General features: G+C 44.3%; 1 long non-coding RNA gene across 1 annotated transcript; it reads left to right on the top strand.

Moving 5' to 3' along the window:
- The first annotated feature begins 304 nt into the window (after nucleotides 1-304).
- LOC132538250 (uncharacterized) lies at nucleotides 305-18,904 on the top strand. The gene is made up of 3 exons (XR_009549653.1): nucleotides 305-946; nucleotides 1,952-2,100; nucleotides 18,527-18,904. It is a non-coding gene; the product is annotated as an uncharacterized LOC132538250 (long non-coding RNA).
- Nucleotides 18,905-19,249: the final 345 nt, after the last annotated feature.

The raw sequence follows: 19,249 nt of genomic DNA, 5'->3' as shown, positions 1-19,249 counted from the left end.
AACCCCAGAAGGCCCTGGAGTTAGGTTCTCTGCCAGTGGGGTTCAGCTTCCCCAAAGTTCTCTCACAATGAAAACGAATCCTGAGAGGGCACCACACCCCACTAAATCCATTCAACTTCGTGTCTTCCTGTCCTCTGGATACAAGCTCGCCCCCTCCCCCCAGCTCAGAAAAGTAGCAGAGACTCAGGGACAGTGGAGCAATCTGATTGCCTTCACCACCTCCTGCCAAGAGTATTTCTAAGGCAGTGACTAATGCGGAGCCTGAGAACAAGAATCTGGTTTAAGGACAGTGGGATGACTGAAATATCACGTCAGGAGGAGGCAAAGGTTTCTGGGGGTGGGGGGGGGGGATAAGGCGCGTGGGAGAAGAGAAGAAATCCTTTGATTGAGGCGAAAAGGATCTGACTCATGAACAAGTGGGGGTGGGGGAGTTCTAGAGTATTCGCCATAAATAGAATGAATTCCTCCTCAAGTCTCCTGCTGGTTCACCTTTCCTTACTCCAATGGATAGTTTTCTTTCTTTCTTTCTTTTTCTTTCTTTTTTTTTTTTCTCTTAGTGCAAAGTATTTGTTCTCAGCCCAACTTCTTCCTATAAAGTGATATGTAACTTCAACTTGGGCCAAATTTATCTCATTTCAGGTCACTCTCCTTGCACCAGCTCCCAGCTTCTGACACCACATACATTCCTCACGTGACAGCCAGACTCGAGCCTGAGCTGAGTGGGGCACTTGCCAATGTCTCAAACTCTCTGTTGAGAAAGTAGTGAGCAGGACCTAGGATCACTGTTTCTTTGACTGAGAAATGAGGATTCCGAACCCAGACTGCATTTTAATGGATTTGAGATTAGCCAGAGGGATTCCCCTCCTCCACCCCTTCCGAGATTAATAATTGACCCATTCTCCCGTGCACATTTTTTAAATGCTAAAGCTGTTTGTGTTCACTCAAGGTGAGTCAGTCTCTCTCTCTCCCTCTCCCTCTCCCTCTCCCTCTCCCTCTCCCTCTCCCTCTACCTCTCTCTCTGTCTTTCCCTCCCTCCCTCATTCTCTCCCTCCCTTTCTCTCCACCTTGGCTTGACTGCTCCAGGATGATTTTTCAATTAGAGAGAGGGAGAGGGAGAGGGAGAGGGAGAGGGAGAGGGAGAGAGAGAAAGGAGAGCATCAGCTGATGCTTCTCCTGGTGCTGTGAGGGCTGGGTTGAAACCTGAACCATGCATATAGGGAAGCAGGCAGCCCCCTGCTATCTCCCTGGCCCTAGGATTACTGCATTTTAGAACTCACAAAAAGAAATTAGAATTTCCAGATGGGGCCAGTACCAGAGGGAAGGCAGCGACAACCCCAGAGGTCAGTGGTTCTAGATCAAATACGAACTCAGCATTTTACCACCCACCCCTCTGAGTCATTTTTGTTGTGGGGAGGAAGCTTGGAGGGGAGCCAAAGGGCAGGTTTTCCGTCTGTGTCTTCTAAGCATTGCTGGATGTTCTCCCTTTAAAGCCCTTTTCAGTTTTACACAGTGGAGTGGTGGAGCTGGGAAATAGCTCAGCTGGCAGGGCACCAAGGCATGGGGTCCAGGTTTAGCGCCCTGGCACCACACAGGAGCACTATGGAGGCGACTGGGGAAGCTCCATGAATGGCAGAACAGTGCAATGATATCTTTCCTCTGTCTGTCTGTAATCCAGGGAAAGCTGCTGTGGCAATGTCAAGCATGCTCAAGGCCCTGGCCCTACATTAAATAAAATAAGATTTCAAAAAGCTGGAACCTCCAGGAAGTAGTGAAATTAAAAAGATGAAATTAAAAAGGGTGCCCTGAAGCCTGAGGGTCCAACCCACACACCCTCAGAGGGCACACCTGTACTTCCCACCCCCAACCCAGATGCTCAATGCCCAAGGCAAAGGATAAAAAACTTCCCCAGGAAGAGATCCAGTTGCCTAGCAGAGTCCTCTGTCTCTTGCAGGCAAGAAAAAAAAAAATTCAGGTGACCAGCTGTTGCAGCCCTGGAATCAGTGACCTTGGTTGGCAGTGGTCTCTGAGACGTGGCCTCTCACCAGCACAGCCACAGAACTCCCAGTCAGCCTCCTCCCACCACCCCACAGCCTTTGGAAGGTAGGCATCCATCCCAGCAAATCCAACTTTTGCTTCCACAGGAACCTAGAGCCATAGCAGGGCCCGACTGGTTGGACCAGAAGAGCGACAGGGCACAAGCTTTAAGTAACCACTGCTCTCAGGGTGGCACCAGCTCAGGGTGGTGCTGAGCGAGGCCCCAGGAGCCCTCGTGTTTCTCCACACACACGCACTTACTTATCAGGCTGGACTGTATGCGTGCCTTGCAGGCTCCAAAGAAGCATTTTTGCCCCCATCCACCCACCCAACCAGACTGAAGCCCACACACCCTTCACAAATTTTCCTGAGGGGGCCGGGCATGGCTCACCCTGTTGAGCACACACATTGCCATGTGCAAGGATCTGAGTTCGAGCCCCTGCTCTCCACCAGCATGGGAAAGCTTCATAAGCAGTGAAGCAGATCTGCAGGTATCTATCTCTCTTTCTCTCTCCTGGTTTGTGTGTGTGTGTGTGTGTGTGTGTAGTTGCTGTTTTAAGGTTTTATTTATTTATTAGTGAGAAAGATAGGAGAGAGAGAAAGAACCAGACATCACTCTGGTACATGTGCTGCCAGGGATTGAACTTGGGACCTCATGCTTGAGAGTCCAGTGTTTTATCCACTGTGCCACCTCTCAGACCACTCTCTCCCCTTCTGTATCTCCTTCTCCCTTCTCAATTTCTCTCTGTCCTAACAGATAAAATAAAAAGAGGGAAATGGCCACTGGGAGGGGTAGATTTGTAGTGCCACTACCACACCTCAGCAGTGACCCTGGTGGTAATGAAAACAAGCTGCCGAGACATGCCCCCCAACCTCCCCCTCCCCCACAGATCTGCTGTGAAGACCACCAGCCCCTCCCCACCCTCCCCAGTCTCACAGCCCTGTGTAGAGCAGGTGCTGACTTGTCCCCCATCGCACCTTTCCATTGTCCATTTCTTTGTCTGGCGACTCCGCCTCACCTCTGGCCTATGTCACTGAGCACCAATGTCTTCAGGACCCTCCATGAGGCAGAAGTGTCAGAACTCACCTGCTTGTTTCTGAGTGGCTCCCATTCTGCTGTCTGCACAGACCGCTTGGGTTCCAGTGTATCTCCTTAGCCTAGAACTAACGCCTCACATCTCAGGAAGAGCAGTCCCCCCCCCCCTCATTAAAGTTGTTATTATCTTTGTTTATTGGATAGAGATGGCCAGAAATAGAGAAGGTAGGGGGAGAGACAGAGATACCTGCAGACCTCTTTCACCACTTGCAAATCTTTCCCCCTGCAGGTGGGGACTGGGGGCTCAAACCCAGGTCCTTGCGCACTGTAACATGTGCGCTCAACCAGATGCGCCACCACCCAGCACTGGCATTTCTTATGCATTCGAACCCCATGTGGGGAGCCTGTGAGAAATGTGGAGCCTTGGCTCCCACCTCCAGGAGTGATTCTGCTGGGAATCTGAGTGAGGCCCAGAAATCTGCCTTTTAACCAGCTGCCCAGAGGTTCCACTGAGGGAATGGAGGGCTATAGCACAGACTGGGTGGGGGGAATGGGGGGCTAACCAGGGGGTAACCAAAATGTTTACCAGGGCAGGAACCAGTGAGTAGGGCTAAAACAGCTACTCAGGGCATCCTAGGGCACCCCTCCTAAGCCCAAACACTGTGGCATGACCCCCCATCCTCACCCCCACTGCCCACAGGTGTCCGTGTGGGCCATGAGCTCTGAGTGTTGAAGCCGCACCAGCCTAGCACCTGGGCAAAGGTCTCTGTTTCTCCTCCCGCCGTGATTGTGTCCATTTCTGAGATGTGGTCTATCAGACTGACCTACCCACGTTGCAGACTGTCTGTGAGGGCTCATATGCTTAGCACTATTGGCGCTCCTGACCTCACCTGGGACTTCCCTGTGGCAAGCTGAGTGAGGTTGTCTGCGAATGAGTCCTCCCAGCTTCCTTCCTGAAGTCCTGTGCTCTCAGGAAAAGACTGTTCACGCTACTGGCACTAAGAGAATTACAGTGCCACTATGTGCTCATTATAGGTCTAAAAAAATCATTTTCTTTCAGCCCATTTGATCCTGTGGATAAAAAATAGATTTTTTCACACCTCTAGTAGGTTTCTCTGATGAGCTTGCTTTTCCAGGTATTAAAATTTTAAATTCATCTGCTTACACATGTTTTAGGAATTACACCCCATTTTTATTAAATATGCCCTCATATTTAATAAGTTACAGATGGGGGGATTAGGAAGGCAATGTCAATGGAGATTAGAATTAAAATGTATAGAACAGATCCCAGCACTCGCAGTCTTAATAGCTATTTGACCTCAGACCAGCAAATTAGCTTCTCTGCTCTCATTTTCCTACTTACAAAGTCAGAATCAAAGTATCTTGAGCACTAGGCTCTTTATTACAGAGAAGTAACAAGATCACATATTCTCATTCAATGGTCAGCCTGGGTCTGAGTGTCAAAAGTGCCAGCTGTGAATAAATTCCATAAGGTGCCTGATTTGATTTGATTTTTTATTTTTTGTTTCTCAGACCTTTCTTCCGGCTGGGATAGCAAATATCAAGAGAATGAGAAATATCAGCTCAGGCTAAGTTCTGGTCTGATCATTTTGTTTGAATTTATAGACAATTGTTTTGCATTCTTATTTATTTTTTTATGAAAGAGAGCTACAGGAGGGGCAGGAGTGGGAGAGAGACTGATTGACTGCTCAACTCTGGCTGAGGATGGTCCTAGGGATTGAACATGGGACCTCATAGCCTCAGGCAGGAGAGTCTTTTTTTTTTTTGCCTCCAGAGTTCTTGCTGGGGCTCGGCGCCTGCACTATGAGTCTACTGCTCCTTGGAGGCTACTTTTTTTCCTTTTGTTGCCCTTGTTATTTTATAATTGTTGTGGTTATTATTGTTGTTATTGATGTCATTGCTGTTGGATAGGACAGAGAAATGGAGAGGGGAGGGGAAGACAGAGAGGGGGAGAGAAAGACAGACACCTGCAGACCTGCTTCACCGCCTGTGAAGCGACTCCCCTGCAGGTGGGGAGCCGGGGGCTCGAACCGGGATCCTTATGCCAGTCCTTTTGCTTTGCACCATATGCGCTTAACCCGCTGTGCTACCACCCGACTCCCCAGGAGAATCTTTTTGTGGAACCATGATGTTGCCTGCCCAGCCCGCTATTTCTCTTTCATTTCAGCAGGCGAGTAATTTTCTGCTCATAGCCTCGTAATTTTTAGACAATTTTAAAAACTTTTTAATCTTTATTTATTGACTGATTGGATAGAGACAGCCAGAACTCAAGAGGGAAATGGGGAGATAAAGGAGAGAGAAAGAGAGACACCTGCAGACCTGTTTCACCACTTTCAAATCTTTCCCCCTGCAAGTGTGGACTGGGGGCTCAAACCCGGGTCCTTGCACATTATAGCATGTGCACTCAACCAGGTGTGCCACCACCTGACCGTACTCTGACCTTTGTGAAGACACTGTTCTAGAGAGGGTGTGGGTGACTCCATGGGTCCTCTTCAAGGAGGAGATGACTAAGTGGACATCTGAATTAGGAGGAATCAGCCATGCAAAGATCTTAGATCAAAAATATTTTAGGCAAAGAGAACGAAAAACTCTGAGGTCCCAAAGCAGGTATAACTTATTTAAGAGGCAGAAAATAAAGCGGAGGGGTATAAAAATATGGTCAGTAAGAGCAGGAGAATCTAGATATGAGTTTTATAGGATTTCAGAAAGAAGCAGAAGCATCTACTTAAGAAGGTGCTTAGACTAAGATATGAGAGGTGCCAATGGAAAGAATCAGTCAAGTCTGTAGTCATACCACCCTCAACACATCTGGTCTCGGGAGAGAATCAGTCAAGACTTGGGTTGAGAATGTAAAGAATAAGAGGTCTGTGCCGATCGTGATTCCTGTGTTTGAGGTCCTCAAGGAAGGGGCACCATTTACTGAGACCGAAGACGAGGCCATCAGGTATACAGAGGAAGAGAATCAAGAGTTCTGTGTTGGACACTTAGGTCTTAGCTGCTCATTGATGCTCCATAAGTTTCTAGGAGGACACATCAAGTTGATAAGTGAGTTTAGGAATCTAGAGATCTTAGGAGAAATCTAAATAATGGAGCTCTTCAGGGTAAAGATGGTTCTGAAAGCCCAGGGTAGCAACCTGGGAGGGGGTATAGCACATAAAATGCAGGACTCTGGGAGTCTGGCGGTAGTGTAGCAGGTTAAGCGCACATGGCACAAAGCGCAAGGGCTGCCGTAAGGATCCCAGTTCAAGCCCCCAGCTCCCCACCTGCAGAGGAATTGCTTTACAGGCGGTGAAGCAAGCCTGCAGGTGTCTGTCTTTCTCTTCCCCCTCTTTGTCTTCCCCTCCTTTCTCCATTTCTCTCTGTCTTATCCAACAACAACAGCAGCTATGACAACAATAACAAGTACAACAACAAGGGCAACAAAATGGGAAAAATAGCCTCCAGGAGCAGTGGATTCGTAGTGCAGGCACCGAGCCCCCAAAATAACCCTGGAGGCAAAAAAAAAAAAAAATGCTGGACTCTAAAGCATAAGGCATCAAGTTTGATCCACAGCACCGTATATGCTGGAACGATGCTCTGGTTCTCTCTTCCTTCCACTTCATAAATAAATAAATAATTTTTTTTTTTTTTAAAGAAGAAGAAATGACCCAGACAGTGGAGCACTTGGTTGAGCCCCTACTTCCCACCTACAGGGGGAGCACTTCATGAGCAGTGAAGCAGGTCCACAGGTGTCTATCATTCTTCTTTTTGTTGTTGTTGTTGTTGTTGTGGCCCTTTTTTAAAAAATCATTGTTGTGGTAATTATTATTGTTGATGTTGTTGTTGGCAGATAGGACAGAGAGGAATGGAGAAAGGAGGGGAAGACAGAGATGGGGAGAGAAAGACACCTGCAGACTTGCTTCACTGCTTGTGAATCGACCTCCCTGCAGGTGGGGAGTCGGGGGCTTGAACCAGGATCCTTACACCCGTCCTTGAGTTTCATGCCCTGTGTGCTTACCTCGCTGCTCTGAAGCCCGACGCCCTGTCTATCATCCTCTCTATTCTGTCTCCTCTCTATCTCCCCCACTCCTCTCAATTTTCTCTGCCCTATCAAATAAGAAGTAGAAAAAGAGAGAGAGAGGAGGAGGAGGAGGAGGAGGAGGAGGGAGAGAGGGAAGGGAGGGAGGGAGGGTGGGAAGAAGGAAGGAAGGAAGGAAAGAAAGAAAGAAATGGCTGCCAGGAACAGTGGATTCATGGAGGCACTAAGCCCCAGCCATAATCCTGGTTGCAATGAAAAAGGAGGAGGGGGAAGGGGAGAGGGGCATAGAAGAGACCATTCTTCCCTAAGGAGAGGTAGGTATCTAGGGCTGAGCCCTAGAGTGTTCCAACATCTAGAGGTTAAATATAGGTAGGAAATAATAGAAGAACACTTTGTGAGGTATCAGGAAAGCCAAAAGAATGGAACGAAAAGCCCCATGAGTATATTCAGAAAGGAGAGTGGTCAGTCTTTGCCACAGAGAGAGAGAAAATAGCAGTGATCCATGAAGATTGAAAAGACAGAGATCTCTACTGACCTTGTAAGAAATTTCAGTATTACAGTCGGTCTGAAAGCCTGACTGGTAAGCATTCAGGGGAAAGGGACAGTGGAAAAGTATAGCATCATTTTTCTGGGAAGGAGAGAAGAAATACGTTTCTAATGGGTACAGAGACCAGAGAAACATGAAGGACATTTCAGGATGCCCTTGGAGAGAGTGTAATAAGCAGTTCAGGACAGAAAGGTGGATCTTTGTGAAGTTTCTTGTGTTAATTAATGCATACATGCATTTATGTACACAATTTCACCAGGGATTCTAACCTAGTACCAGAGATACATTAAAAAGTTTCACTTTTTAATAGGAAGAATATCTAATCCTCCATTTGTGAGAAAATGTCCCCAAAGGGTTGGTTTAATTGGATATCTGAGATCCTTAGACATGCAAATTCTTACAGCCTGAGAAGTATTCATTCTGAATGTTTTCTATTTACACCAGACTACACATGGTCACTCCCACTTATCGCTTAGCTCCTGACAAGTGGGGTATTTACATCTCCCCAAACGCTACACTGTTCTAGACTGCGGAATCTTGTATCCTCTCTCACACACCACACACACACACACACACACACACACACATACACACAACACACACACATCTATCCCAGAAACGCCCTCCTAGCACCTCCTCTAGGAAATACCCCCTTGGGTCTGCACTAGCCTCTGTAGATTTCTTCTCATTTTCTTTTTATAAAGATATGTGGGACCCAAGAGAGTGCTAAGAACCAAGGATTACAACTCCATCAAACTGAGGTCCATTAAGGAAAAAGAAAGAAGAAAAGAAAGAGAGAAAGAAAAAAATAGAGGAAGGAAGGAGGGAAGGGAAAGAGAGGAGGGAGGGAGGAAAAAAGATACAAACTATGTGTATGTTTGAATGTTTGAAAATGAAGTGACAAAGAAGAAATAAAAATTCTAAGATCACATTCTCAGCAACAACCACCATGACCATTTTGCTCAGTTTTCCCTGATTCTCTAGTCCTGTGTTTTCCTGTACAGAAGAGTCGCGTCCTGGGAGAACAAAATTCCCCTAAGCAGATCTGTCACTGATTTTCCAGTGACAACTGTAGAGGCGTGCCCTGTGTTCATCTGTATTCCCAGGACTTAGCACTACATGGCGCTCAGAGAACCCATGTATGTGGGTGGAATTAATGCCAAGGAGCACATCTGGCTGTGACCCTTTAGCAGCAAGAATGGGGTAGTTCCTCAGGGTCACTGACAGGTGAATAAATCAGCCCAAAGAGAAACTCACCTGTTCTGAAGGAGGGAGGCACAGGAGTCCTGGAAAGTTCATAGCATTTGACCTAAAGCAGATGCAAATAAAAGTGACATCTCAGACCAACGTGAAGATACATTTTAAACTGAGGTTGTTGGTAAATCATATAAGAAAAATATATCATGTCCTTATTTTATGATGCATGAATGGTCTAAAACCTAGAATATCATGCTGTTCAGTATTACATTGAGATAAGAATGATAAAAGCAAAGATAGATATAAAAAGTCACAGGAATGAAATGGACCTTTAAGTCAGGGGCCAGGCAGTGGCACACCTGGTTAAGTGCACACATTATAGTGTGTAAGGACCCTGGTTCAAGCCCCCTGGTCCCCACCTACAGGGGGAAAGCTTCATGAGTGGTTAAGCAGGGGTTCAGACATCTCCCTGTCTCCCCCTCCCTTCTCATTTCTCTCTGTCTCTATCCAATGATAAATAAGTAAATTTTTTTAAAAAATTGAAAGTCCGGGGGGGTCGGGCAGTATCACAGCGGGTTAAGCGCAGGTGTTGCAAAGCACAAGGACCAGCATAAGTATCCCAGTTCGAGCCCCCTGCAGGGGAGTCGCTTCACAGGCGGTAAAGCAGGTCTGCAGGTATCTATCTTTCTCTCCCCTTCTCTGTCTTTCCCTCTTCTCTCTGTCCTATCCAACAACAACAGCATCAATAATGACAATGATAACTACAACAATAAAACAACAAGGGCAGCAAAAGGGAATAAATAAATATTTTTTAAAAAGTAATTCATACAAGAATACAAAATGACTAATCATATTAGAATTTAAAGGACTGTATATACAATACTATAGGATTTTCTCATTAGACTTTTTAATATTTTTAAAATTTTTTATTTATTTTCCCTTTTGTTGTCCTTGTTTTTCATTGTTGTTTTAGTTATTACTGTTGTTGTTGATGATGTTTCACTGATAGATAGGACAGAGAGAAGTGGAGAGAGGAGGAGAAGACAGAGAGGGGAAGAGAAAGATAGACACCTGCAGACCTGCTTCACCACCTGTGAAGCGACTCCCCTACAGTTGGGGGAGCCGGGGGCTCAAACCGGGATCCTTACGCCACTGGTCCTTGAGCTTTGCACCACATGCCCTTAACCCGCTGTGCTACCACCCAACTCCCTGCTCATTAGATTCTAAGAAAGGCAAATTCAGGGACCCAGTAGTGGCACAGCTGGTTGAGCAAGCACCTTACCAAGCACAAGGATCTAGTTCTAGCCTCACCCACCACCTACAAGGGAGAAGCTTCTAAAGTGATAGAGCAGTGCTTCAGGTCTGTCTATCTATCTATCTCTATCTCTTCTTTCCCTCTCAATCTCTTGCTGTCTCCGTCCAGTAAATAAATTAGTAAAATGTCAAAAGAAAGTTCAAAACCACCTATGTTGCTTACCTAGTTAGCGAAGTCTTTACAAAAATGCTAACTATTGGGGACTGGGTAGTGGCACACCTGGTTGAGCACACATGTTAGAATGCGCAAGGACCCAGGTTCAAGCCCCCAGTCCCTACCCGCAAGGGGAGAGCTTTGAGAGTGTTGAAGCAGGGTTGCAGGTGTCTCTCTGTCTCTCTCCCTCTCTTCCTCTTCCATCCCTCATGATTTCTGGCTGTGTCTATCCAATAAATAAATAAATATAATTTTTAAAAATTACTATTGTTGATACCAAAATTAAAAAGACAAACATTCGATACTGCTAGTTGAACTGCAAATCAGAACAACTCCTCCATAGATAAAAGTCATTAGTCTACGTCAAAAATCTTTAAAGTGTACATACTAATTTAGGCATCATTTTATTTTTTGACCAGAGTACAGCTCAGCTCTGGTTTATTGTGGTGCTGAAGACTAGACCTGGGTCCTTGGAGCTTCAGGCAGAAAAGCCTTTTTTGTATAACCATTATACTGTCTCCCCAGCCCTACACATCATTTTCAAAACTAGGAATTTATCAGAAGGTGTTTGGATTTATATACAAACATATTAACTGGTTGATGCTGCTGAGGAAGTCATAGATTATATGTCTCACTGCCGTCTCTGGGTTCTGAATTTAATTTACATCTCAGAGATTAAAAATGAGAACTTTCAGTGAAAAGTGTCCGAGTGAACGTTGATGTTTGCCTTCATTCCCCCACAAAAACAGTCAGTAACTGTCAGTAACAGTCAAGTTATTTTGATTTATTTATTCCCTTTTGTTGCCCTTGTTGTTTTGTTGTTGTAGTTATTATCGTTATTGATGTTGTTGTTTCCAGATAGGACAGAGAGAAATGGAGAAAGAAGGGGAAGACAAAGATGGGGAGAGAAAGATAGACACCTGCAGACCTGCTTTACCGCTTGTGAAACGACTCCCCTGCAGGTGGGGAGCCGGGGGCTCGAACCGGGATCCTTACGCCAGTCCTTGCGCTTCGCACCACCTGCACTTAACCTGCTGCGCTACTTACTGCCTGACTCCCAATAAAGTGATTTTTAACACATGGACCCACAAGGACAGAGGGAATCAGAAAGGACAAGTTTGGAGACTAGAAAGTGTAGAGGTGGTGCCCACTTAGCAAATCCAGGCCTATAAAGAAAGCCGACATCACATCAGAGGCCTTCAAAGCGTGCGGGGTGGGTTGCACCAAGTGTCTTTGGAAGTAGAGAAAAAGGGTTCAAAACAGAAGATTTGGGTGGAAGTCCATTTGAGAAGCAGTTAAGCCCTACCCAGCTCTCCTTCCCAGCTCCACACAAGGGAGACTCCAGGAGAGGGTTTCCCTCTGAAGATTAGTCACCATCATCTCTGGGTTAGAGGACACCAGGCATGTGTGCGGGAAAGGTGATAATGCAGAAGGGAAAGATTCAGCGTAATTGTACACAGTGAAGATTTGGATCTCTGATCATCCTCTCCTTGTAACTAGAGGAAAACTTCAAGTCAGGCTGATTATCTTACAGACAGAAGGTTCAAAATTTCTCGAGGGGGCTGGTGTGGTAGCGCATCTGGTTGAGTGCTCATATTACAGTGTGCGAGGATCCAAGTTCGAGCCCCCAAGCCGTGCCTGCAGGGGGAAAGCTTCACAAGTGGTGAAGCAGGGCTACAGGTGTCTCTGTGTCTCTCTCTCTCTCTCTATCTCTCCTACCCCTCTCAATTTCTGACTACCTCTATCCAATACATAAATAAAGATAATTTTAAAAAATGTTTTTTAATTTCCCTTGAGCATCCAACCAAGGGAAAATTGTCATCAGAGTGTTTCCCAATAAAAAGTTAGATCACTCACAATAGAATTCACTGTTTGTAGAGATATCAGTACACCACACTGATCATGTCAAACAGATTGTGGCTTCTAGGATCAAGCAAGATTGGCTGTGGTCAGTCTGTACAGCAATAAACAGATTTGAGTGTATCACTTTTAATCACTATGGGCAGAGTATGTATCACTATAGGCAGAGTGACCATCATCTGGGGCCCTAGTCAGGTAATCCTTGGATTCCCACACAAATCTGATGGACCTAGACGTCTAATAGACTCTCCCTCTCCACCACCACTGTTCACTACCATCGACTGTTTAACTTCCGGTTGACTTCAGGAACGTCATCATAAGCCCTCTTGTGGGCCTTCCCAGGACTTGCTGTCACCATAAAGCAGTGATGGCGGGGACTTCTCCAGTCTCCGAAGGGTGGCTGGGTCTTTCTGCCCTGCAACTTGAGGAAGACTGGGCTTGAAATGAGTGAAACCTGCAGCGTTCTGAGCTGTGACCATGAGCTGCTAGCTCAGACCAATAGGCAAACGCTAGAAGAAGAACCAATAGGGACTCAGAGGTTACACATGCTCTGGTGCTAAGTACACACACACACACGCACACACATACACACACACACATACACACACACACATACACACACACACACATACACACACACATATACACGTACACACACTACTTTTCTTTATAGAAATGGAAGCTACTTTCTGCTCTAATCTAACTTTCTAGCCCTTTTCTCCATTCAGACACCATTTTCTCAGTCAATATTTTTATACAACTCCATGTTAGCTATCAAACTCAAGCAAAAACTACCATGGTCATGGGCCCTTAGAAACTTGCCCAGCTTTCTTCCACCCTGTGATCCCTAATCTCATCTGATCTGTTCCTACTTTTTGGTTCCTGTTCATTAACCAGTTTGTCTCACTCTATGTCCTGCCACCTTCTAGACACCAAGCTGCAGACGCTACCATGATTCCATCCTGAGTTCTCAGGGTAGAAGACCTCACCAATATGTCCTGGAACCTCTCCAGAGCTCTACCCCACTAGGGAACGATAGAAAAAGGCTGTGGATACAGATCAATCTGCCAATGCCCAAATCCAGTGGAGAAGCAATTACAGAAGCCAAAACTCCTACCTTCTGCACCCCAAAAACTATTTTGATCCATATACCCAGTAAGGAAGAAGTGATAGGAGGAAGATGATAAGAGGGCTCTGAACTCCAGCTGCACTGGGACTCAGAGAGAGGAGAAGAAAGGGAGGGACATTTAGATGTATAATAGGGTATGTGTGCCTTGGAGGGGAAGAGAGAACTGGACCTGGAAGAAAAAGGAGGCAATTATGTACAAATGTGGACAGATAGCTGTAGAGATGATAGTTAGCCCATGTCTGTGACCTTGGGAGAGATGCAGTGACTTGCAGTAAAGGTGTTGGGATTCAGAACTCTGGTGGTAGGAATGGTGTGGAGTTATACCCCTGTTAGCTTGTATTTTTAAATAAATATTAAATCATTAATAAAGCAAAATTTTTTAAGTGTCAGAGAGTTATAATGGCAGCCCACAGGCCTTAAGATTATGCAAAGTACATATCTGTGACTCTGACCTCTGGCTCCTTCCCTGAAGGGTTTGAAGTTTGTGCATGAGTAACCAGAATATTTCTTAAGGCATCAGAACATCTCACCTGACTAATAACATTCAGACAAAGACAATTGTAATCTAGGTTTAACACATTCTTAATGTCTTCCATACCATGAAAGTAATTTGTGTTTTGACAATTGTCCCTATTGTGTTACCTAAAAAGCGTCATTGATCTTCCTGTTCCTTCTGATGTGATTTTACCAAAAAATAATCTACAAGAGTTATGATCAGAGACACACCTGGCATTCTCCCATCACCAGGTGTCTAGGTGCTGTCCCTCCAGACTCTTAAGGTAAACTAAAAAAGTGGGGGCGGGTGGTAGCACAGCTGGTTAAGCACACACATCACAGTGCACAAGGACCTGGGTTCCAGCCTCCAGTCCCCACCTACGGGAGGAAAATCTTCACTAGGTATGAAGCAGGGCTGCAGGTGTCTCTCTTATCTCTCTCCTTCTGTCTCCCCCTTCAATTTCTGTCTCTATCCAATAATAAAAATAAATAAAAATATTTTTAAAAGATCTTTAAAAAACAAACAACTATGAGCAGAGTGGTAAGGCTCCCTAAGTGTTTGGAGTAAATACTCATTGTGTTTTATTGATTCTAAGGTGAAACAATTTGACACCTCTGAATGAATATCCCAGAAAGCCAGATATACCTAGCAATTTGATGGGATTATAAAATTACTGTTGGCCAGAAGGCATTATGATACAACTGTGCAAATAATTTTATCAAAACTTTCTTGTAAATCAAGAAAGTACTAGTATCAAAAGCGTTAAGAGTCAATAAACTATATTAACTTGAAAGCCTGAAACCAAAACACTGGAGATGAGGAAAACCCCCTCCAGACCCATTTATATATTTGAGATAGAATTCACACTCAACTTTCTTAACCAATGAAAGGAAGAACATTCAAACAATCCTTTGAAATTAAAATAAGACAGATTAAAATAGAATATTAGGTTGAGAAAGCTTCCCAGAGAACAAAAAGACACAGAAAACAGAAGTCAGGAGACAAAACGATCAACAAAAGATGCCGCAGACATGAAAGGCATATGTTTCTAGATTTAAAAGAGATTCACCGGGAGTCGGGCGGTAGTGCGGCAGGTTGAGCATGGGTGGCGCAAAAAGTGCAATGACCCAATTCAAGGATTCTGGTTCGAGCCCCCGGCTCCCCACCTGCAGGGAGGTCACTTCACAGACAGTGAAGCCGGTCTGCAGGTGTCTGTCTTTCTCTCCCCCTCTCTGTCTTCCCCTCCTCCCTCCATTTCTCTCTGTCCTATCCAACAACGACATTAATAACAACAATAATAACAACAAGGGCAACAGAAGGGAATAAGTAAATAAATAAAATTAATAAATATTCAAAAAAAAGAGAGAGAGAGAGATTCACCAACTCCCAGAAGATAAAGCAACAGACCCACAACAAAGTTAGGTTGTGATATTTTGGAAGATGGCAAAAAGAAGGGAAAACTATACAGGTTTCATGCAACAGGCAAGGGAATAGAGCAAAGCCTTCAGATTCCTAAGATCGTTTTGAAACTGAGTGGATCATACTCAGTTATCCACTGCCTGAAGGCATAGAATAGAGACCTCTTCAGACCTGCAAGGAGAGAAGGGAGGCAGTGGCTTAGGATAATGGGTGGGGACAGAATTTAGGATGACAAGTATGTCACCAATGTGAAATGCAACCAGTTCTTCTAGTTTGGAACAGATCACTAAGTCCAAGGAGATTTCTTTTTACTTTTTATTTCAATTTCTTTATTGAGGGATTAATGTTTTGTAGTCGACACTGAATACAATAGTTTGTACATGTGTAACATTTCTCATTTTTCCACATAACAACACAACCCTCACTAGGTCCTCCTCTGCCATCCTGTTCCAGGACCTGAACCCTCCCCCCAACCCACCCCAGAATCTTTTACTTTGTTGCAATACACCAACTCTAGTCCAAGTTCTGCTTTGTGTTTTCCTTTCTGTTTTTCAAACTTCTATCTGAGTGAGATCATCCCATATTCATCCTTCTGCTTCTGACTTATCTCACTTAACATGATTTCTTCAAACTCCATCCAAGATGGGCTGAAAACAGCATAATCACCATTTTTGATAGCTGAGTAGTATTCCACTGTGTGTATATAGACCACAACTTGCTCAACCACTCATCTGTTGTTGGACATCTAGGTTGCTTCCAGGTTTTAGCTATTACAAATTGTGCTGCTAAGAACAAACCTTTTGGGATGGGTATGTTTGCTTCCTTAGGATATATCCCCAGGAGAAGAATTGCAGGTAATAGGGTAGGTCCCCAAGGAGATTTCTTTCTCTTTTTTTATTCCTTATTAATGTTTTACAGTCGATAGTAGATACAATAGTTTGTACATAACATTTCTCAGTTTTCCACATAATGCAACCCCCACTAGATCCTCTGTCATCCTTTTTGGACCTGTACTCTGCCCCGCCCGCCCACCCCAGAGTCTTTTACTTTGGTGCAATGCACCAACTCCAGTTCAGGTTCTACTTGTGTTTTCTTTGCTGATCTTGTTTTTCAACTTCTGCCTGAGAGTGAGATCATCCCATATTCATCCTTCTGTTTCTGACTTATTTCACTTAACATTATTTCTTCAAGCTCCATCCAAGATGGGCTGAAAACGGTGAAATCACTATTTTTAATAGCTGAGTAGTATTCCATTGTGTATATAGACCAAACTTGCTCAGCCACTCATCAGTTCTTGGACACCTGGGTTGCTTCCAGGTTTTGGCTGTTACAAATTGTGCTGCCAAGAACATATGTGTACACAGATCTTTTTGGATGGGTATGTTTGGTTCCTTAGGATATATCCCCAGGAGAGGAATTGCAGGATCATAGGATAGGTCTATTTCTAGCCTTCTGAGAGTTCTCCAGACTGCTCTCCACAGGGGTTGGACCAATTTACATTCCCAGCAGCAGTGCAGGAGGGTTTCCCAAGGAAATTTCTTAAGTGAGATGAAGTTGCATGTCCTGAAAGCACTGGCCGTGGATTATGGACAACTATTAGAAAACTGAGCAAATCAAGTAAGAAGATAATTCCTAACTCTAGGAAAAGTCAAAAGACAACAACAAAGGAGAAAGGAATGGCTGAAAGATTCAGCATGCACTGTAATCATGATGTTTGAACAAACAGCTTGACAAAAATACAATTTAATTATATGGAGAGATTGGAGAAGTTGTATGCTGAAGGATGGGTGGGTAAGAAGACAGCAAAGTCCATGTGTGTTACATATAAAACAAAACTTACTATTCAAGATATTTTAATGAAAAACCGTGCCACTTAGAAACTGGGAATGGATGTCAAAAGAATCAGGAAGGTGTTAAGGTGAAAGTTTCTGGAGACTAGGACAGGAAAGTGCTATGTTCTATGATGATCATGTAGACTATCCCTCGGGTGTGAGCACACATATTACCAGGCACAAGGACCAGGATTCGAACCCCCTCCCTCACCTGATCAAAAACTGCAGGAGGTCTGCTTCATGAGTGGTGAAGCAGGTCTGCAGGTGTCTGTCTTTCTTTCACTCTCTCTATCTCCCTGTCCTCTCTCAATTTCTCTCTGTCCTGTATAATAAAAAAAAAATTAAGGAAGAAATGGCTACTGGGAGCTGTGGGTTTATAGTACTGGCACTGAGTCGCAGTGATAACCCCAGAGGTAAAAAAAAAAAAAAAAAAAGAATTATCTCTATAGTCATACTTTCCACATGTAGCATAGGTTTGAAAATGACAAGCTAAAGGAGGAAGAAAGAATGGACGTGGATCATTTCTTTCATTCGAGATCATGTGTGGATCTGACTAACAGTGATACCTGTCACGGGCTGTGTGATCATGATCCATCACTCTCTGTTAATCAGCTTGATCTGTGAGGCAGAAATTCAGCCAGGCTAGGGAATAGGTTGTGTGTGGGATTAAATGAAACAATGGGGGCCAGGCGGTGGTGCACCTGGTTGAATGCTCACATTACAGTGCACAAGGACCCAGGTTCAAGCCTCTGGTCCCCACCTGCAGGGGGAAAGCTTCACAAGTGATGAAGCAGAGCTGCAGGTGTCTCTCTGTCTCTCTCTATCTCTTCCCTCTCAATTTCTTTCTGTCTATCCAATAATAGATAAATAAAAATGTTTAAAAAAATGAAACAATGCCTGAAAATATATATTATATATATATATATATATATATATATATATATATATATATATATATATATAAATAAAAGAAACAATGCCTTTAGCGTGACAGGCACATGCTAGTGACTTTGGTAGCTCTACACACCCCACACCAGCTGGATTTGATCACGGTCTTCAAAGACTCTAAAGTAGAGAAAAGCAAACAAACGTGAGTTAGGTGCTTTGGAAACAAAACACGTGCCTTTTTCCTTGAGGTTTTCAAAGGTAATTTTTCCTCTGTTTAGTGAACATTTTTTTTCTTTATGGGGAGGGACTGCTGGTTTACAGTCAACAGTAAAATACGGTAATTGGAACACCTATAACATTTCTCAGTTTTCCACATTACAATCTAACCCCTGCCCCAGGTCCTCCTCTGCCATCATGTTCCAGGACCTGAACACTTCCCTGAGCCCCACAGTCCTTTACTTTGGTGCAATACACAAACGCCAGTCCATTAAAAGGTAAATTTACTGACTCATAATTCAATTTCTTGGTTTAAATATTGAATGCACTAGATCTAATAACTTCATTTCCTGCTAACTCCCCAGGTACCTGCTGCAGCCCTGCCCTCCATGTCTCCCACACCAGCAGCCCAGAAGAAGCCCTATCCACACATATCCCTTCCATTAACAGAATGAAATTCCAGATCCTGTTTTGGTCATAAAGAGAAATTACATGAAGGTAATGGGTGATTTTTTTTAAATTTTCTTTCTTTTATTTTATTTATTCCCTTTTGTTGCCCTTGTTGTTTTTTTTTAATTGTTGTAGTTATTATTGTTGTTGTTATTGATGTCGTTGTTGGATAGGACAGAGAGAAATGGAGAGAGGAGGGGAAGACAGAGAGGGGGAGAGAAAGATAGACACCTGCAGACCTGCTTCACTGCCTGTGAAGTGACTCCCCTTCAGGTGGGGAGCTGGGGGCTCGAACTGGGATCCTTAGGCCAGTCCTTACACTTTGCGCCACCTGCTGTGCTACTGCCCGACTCCCAGTAACGGGTGATTTTAAAAGTCACTTGTTCCTCACTAGGTGTGTTTCTTGCTATAACATAGGATTTAAAGAAAATTTTCTGAAGGAAGACTTTTAGAAGGAGTACCGACAGTTCAGCCAAGTGATTTGTACTGGGGACAAATCTCCACAAAATCGCTAATTCTAAACCACTAGTAGGAAGAAATGCATCCACTAGAGCGGAGGGATTAAGAAGACAGATTTTGAGGGTTATGTTCTCGTTATAGTTGTCCCCCAAAGACTCTTTAGATTATGAAAGTTCTGG

The sequence above is a fragment of the Erinaceus europaeus genome, chromosome 4, assembly GCF_950295315.1.
Source record: "Erinaceus europaeus chromosome 4, mEriEur2.1, whole genome shotgun sequence".
In the NCBI taxonomy this organism is placed as follows: Eukaryota; Metazoa; Chordata; class Mammalia; order Eulipotyphla; family Erinaceidae; genus Erinaceus; species Erinaceus europaeus.
This window is presented reverse-complemented; position numbering and strand designations above follow the sequence as displayed.